The sequence below is a fragment of the Triticum urartu genome, chromosome 6 (genome assembly GCF_003073215.2).
Source record: "Triticum urartu cultivar G1812 chromosome 6, Tu2.1, whole genome shotgun sequence".
Classification (NCBI taxonomy): domain Eukaryota; kingdom Viridiplantae; phylum Streptophyta; class Magnoliopsida; order Poales; family Poaceae; genus Triticum; species Triticum urartu.
In genome coordinates, this window is record NC_053027.1 from 575,508,599 (window position 1) to 575,513,864 (window position 5,266).

A 5,266-nucleotide genomic window follows, 5' to 3' on the forward strand; every position below is an offset into this window, starting at 1 on the left:
TATACTTATTCGGGGATGGAAGGAGTATGCGGCACATGCTGCACCCTCTCACAGCATTATAGCGGGTGGGTCAGCCAAAAAAGTGCTGCACCCTCTCACAGCTAGTAAATGTCCGTATGATCTTGTATTCATAATCTAAGTACTCCCTCTGTCCAGATTTAGTCGTCGGGGAAATGATGTATCTAAACCTATTTTTATTACTAGATACATCCATTTGTTTTTATTTCTACGATAAGTAGTAATTCAAGATGGAGGTAGTAGATATACAAAGCAGCCAAGACAAAAATCGCATGCGCTTAATCTGGGACGTAACGGACTGGTAGATATACCGTTGAGGAAGGTTGCGCATAACATGTCGAACCCCTGCGTGTGGATGGAGAGGGGGTCGCTCACGTATACGTCCTGAATCTAATCTGTTAGACAGCTATGTACCATGCATAGCCTTACCTGACGATGTAAGCTTTCTGAGGGGGCCAGAGCCATTGCTGAGCCAGTGTGAGATATGGAATCGATCGACGTCACGTGTTATTACATTTTTTTTAAAAGAAAATTCAAAAACCTGGGACGTAATCTAGTTATTATGTGATGGTAACGGAGCGGTAGATGTGTTGCAGGACCCCTCTGAAGCGGTGGACGTCGAGGGTGACGTTCTGGCCGTTGAGAAAGGTCTCCCACAACATGTTGAATCCCTGTTTGTGTATGGAGACGGGATCGGTGAAGATGGTGTGGTTCCTCGGGTACACGTCCTTGAGCGTGGTCTCCTCGGCGGTGGTCTCGTACTCGACGTAGCGAAGCCCCATGGGAGCCACCGGCTCGCCGTAGGAGGTCCAGGCCGGCCACTTCATCTCGCCCCAAGGGATGATCTGCACCACCGTGGCGTTGCGCGGGAGGAACACCATGTTGCTGAGCCCCGCGCCGTGCACGCCCACCAACACGTCGCACGAGTTCACCGTCTGCGCGAACTTGTCCAGGTCGCGCACCACCTCTGGCCCCGCGGCTACCACCTCGAAGCCAACCTGGGTGGCAGCTGCCAGGACTTGCGCCTCGTTCGTCAGCGCCCTCGAGTTCCTTCGCAGCACCATCACGAGACGAGGCCTCACACCGTTTTCGTTTTGGGGGGTCACCCACTCACGCTTGAGAGAGTAAGCCGACCGGAGCAGGCCCCGGAAGCCCAGCATCGTGTACCCCTTGCCGGAGAGAGCCGAGTCAATCCCTAGCTCCTTATGGCTCTCCGTTCCGACATGCACCGACGGGAAGCAGCGCACCTCGTTGTCGGCGTCCAAGTCCATGACCGGGTAGATGGAGAGCATGGAGAGGGCGTGGCGGTACTTGGCGATCCATTTGCGGTCGTAGTTTGTGGCCACGAGCCGGACGCGGCCATCATACTCCCGCGCCGTGTTGTAGAGAGGCATGATGATGTCGGTAATGGCGTGGAAGATGTTGACGCCGTAGCCGCCGGTGGAGAAGACCACCGCTGGGACGTCGTAGGTCACCGTGCACCGTGGCGCGCCCGGTCCCGGTGGGGCTCTCCAACGGATGGTCACCTCACGGACCAGCTGCATCGTCGGTGTCTCCCATTTGCGCGGGTACGGCCGGATCGTGATCGTCCCATTCTCTGGCCGGTTGTCGTCGGACGCTGACACCACGTAGACGGTGGCGGTTTTGCCGTGCAGACGGACGTCGCCTTGCATGGCACACATGTTGGTGCGATAACTGCTGAAGTTGCAACTTAACTTGCTCCTTGGTGCGGCTACATCACCATCTGCATGCACGCAGTAGTTATTATAACGTACGTAATTGGTTAAAAACTTCTCTTTACATTTTTCTGTAACTCTTAATTGGAGGAATTAAATTTGCCATTGAATTCTACCATTATGGGATATCCTCCTTTTGGAAGAAAAAACCATGTTGGTACTGTACAGCCAACGCAAAGTCTGATATAATTAGTTTGGTTTGCTACCAAATTCTGGAATCGCCAGCAAATTAAATATACTCTTTGCCTGTTAGCTGAGTGGACCAAACAAATTATGAATTCAAATAATGGTTCAATATATATTCAGTATGCTACTTTGTATATACCTGATTTTATCAAAGAACCATCCATTCCCACCTTAGTGGCCAGGAACCCCTTCCCATTTTTTAGATCTGCAATAGATAACAATGATCATCAATACCAGCTTTCCCAAAGCCTGGAAAATACCACACCACAAAACATAAATCATACTGTAAGGGTTACCACTGAATGGTAGCACTTCCTGCACTCCAAATTAATTCAAGTTCAAGCTTTGTGCTAACTAAAATTCCCTATTGTTTGGCCAAGTCTGCAGATAAATGTGCTAATATCTACACCATCAAATACATATACATATATATATATACATATATATATATATAGTACACAAACATATTTTATGATGAAAACTAATTTTGGCATTGTAAATGTTGTATACTAGTAGTATATATTTTCTTATCCTATACAGTGGTGGAGCTTGACTGAGATTGTTGAGGAGCAAAGCATCATTGAGGGGGCCAAAAAGACAAATTAATTGTGCTTAAACTTGAGCAGTAATCTTTAAAATTTAAGCCTAAGTAACAAATTCAACCTATTCTAGAGGAATTTAATAGGGTAGGGCGGCATGGCTCAGTTTGCTAGACTGGCCATAGTTGGAGTAACTTCAGTAGTAACATAGGGTCCAACTCAGTAAAATTACTTATGTGACAATAATTTAATGAGAAGAGAGATGCTATGAGTAACAAAAACAAGATAAATTTACAACCTAATAAATGAAGTGTACTACACATATATATTACTCCCCACTATAGAGATACTAATAACATATGCATGTTACTAGTCTAAGTTACCCGCGCTATATATGCCTAGTCTTACTAGGGAAGCTCGGCAGCTGACTATATATATTAAGGTTGTACTAAATCAGGGACGATTACTATGGATTAGAGGGAGTAGCACATAGTAAATCCAGAAGTTGGAATCATTTGGACAGAAACACATGCGTGCACTGCACATTAGTCAGCTCAGATCTTGTTGTGCAGAGAAGAGAAAGGTAATTAATTAGTTACCTCTGTTTGCATCGACGACCTTGTCGGGCGTCTCGTCGCCCGACGCCGGATCTGAATTCATCGACCACAGGGCAAATACTATTGTTGTTAGTGCCAAAGCTTGTCTAGTCTGTAGCATATACTACCAGGTTTAACAAGTGAGTTTTGTGGCATACCATGTGAAGCTTTTGACCTGGCTACTAGTTGTTGCCGCGGCTGCCATATTGCACCCTCTACACCAGCTTCGCCAATGCTGCTCTCTGCAACTGCAAAACAATGGAACGCAAGTCATGTCCACCTCTAGTTTTACACGCGTTGTGATCGCAAAATATGGTATGGGAGTGCCTATTTGTCAGTTAATTGAAAAAACAATTGTGTCAGTCGAATTATTAGGCGGTTGGATCACCATCGAACGGCCAGTATCGTGCCATACTGTTCATCTTGAACCTCTGTTTCTTCTCCCTCCGGAGTAACTGCCTGCCTGCTGCGTCCCATCCGCCTGCCTCCACGCCCCGGAGCCCCATCCTCCCCTCCACCGCCCCCTCCATGCATCGACGTACTACATGTTGTCGCCACGATCATCCCTCTAAGCCCTGGCAATATGCAGCACACACCGACGACCCCTGCACCTGTCAACCTGCTTCCTTGGCTTAGCCTGGAACGCCGTAGCTTGCACCGTCGTCCCCGTCTCCAGCGGGGCCGGAGCTCGGCCTCGCCGGGGACGACGCTTGTCACCGCACTTCTCACGTTTCACACACCTTGGGTCTTGTTTGAATTCGGTTGACTGACGCCAACAAAATTTTCAGGCGCCCGACGTTTAGCAAAACCACAAATATATACAAAGTCAGCGGTCGCAACAGATGAACCAGTCTACAAATATGCCCTCAAGAATACTGGTACATCAAAACCGATTGATTTGTCTAAAAGGTACGCTCAAGGTAACACTAAATGTTGATCCGGGCGGGTCGATCTTATATCAATCTAAATTAAGGTGAGCGATCGAGTTGTTGGTGGTAATTATATTTAGAGAGAGCACTTACTGTGAACAACCTGCTGCGGCATGAAGTCGGACTTGAGCACGGCGAGGACGACGAGAGGAAGCACAAGACACGCGACGGCGGCCGCTCCTCCTCCGCTCACAAGCTTCTTACCGCTCCCGGCCTTTTTCATCTCGCTCGCTCGCTCTTGTGCCTACGTACGTACTGGCCGGCTTGGTCACTTAGTAGCTCCAGTGAATAATGGTGGACACTATACTGATCTTCACTTCACTCCTACTTATGGGTATCTCTTGCAAGTGAAGCATACTAGTGGTAGTACTGTCAAACGCGCATTAATGCGCGAGGTTAGTTTAATCAAAAGTCTTGAGGTTGACCTCCAGTACTGTCAGTCACTAACTCCCATGCACACAGCATGTGCATCCGATGCGCTCTTAATTTTGAACATCGAACACAGAGCCCGTCCAGTCTATTCTATTCTATCATAAGTACTAGTGCTTCATTGTAGGCAGAGCGCCATGGACTACCGGCGCGTGCATCGGCTCTCTCAGCTTTGATATCAATGGTGGCAGTATAATCTCCGGATCCGGATCTGGATCAGGCTGGCGTCGCGCATTCACTTGTTATAACCAACGCTTGCTCCATATAAATATCGTAGTATCTTTTAAACAGTATAGTGATCCACAATGGAAGATTCCGGTACGAAATTCGAGTAAAATTTTATTTTCTCGGGTCTGATGCATGTGATATCATTCGAATAACATAGACGAAGGAATGGTTGGTTGGCTCGTGATTTCAACTTTATTGGACATTTTGTCATTCAAGTTTCCGAGTCTGATCCAAGGGTCCCTGACCAAGCCTACCTAACAGACCGGCCAGCCGAACGGTCTGGATTTTCGGGACCCGATCGGCGGCGGTTCAGAGCAGGCTAGACCGAGTGACTCGCTAGCTTTTGCCACCGTGCATGCCCTAGTGCCGCCACTAGAGCTCGCGCCGTGATGCTGGTGCGTGCGTGTGCAACTCGCGTGCTCCTGTACTGCTCAGTGGCGCCCATGACTGTGATTAGTGGGGCCCTGGAATGAGGGCGCCCCCCACCAAAATGTACGTAATGCCTAGTGTCTCAGTGCAGCAGAAAAGAAAAGCCTGTTGGGTGCCCGATTTCGTGTCTCGGCAGCGGGCCAGCAACACAGACTGAGTGCCGCGTACGGAGTTGA

General features: G+C 48.5%; 1 pseudogene; it reads right to left on the reverse strand.

Annotated features, from left to right (window-relative positions):
- Positions 1-501: 501 nt before the first annotated feature.
- Positions 502-4,320, reverse strand: LOC125513170 (annotated as a pseudogene).
- Between the last annotated feature and the right edge of the window lie 946 nt (positions 4,321-5,266).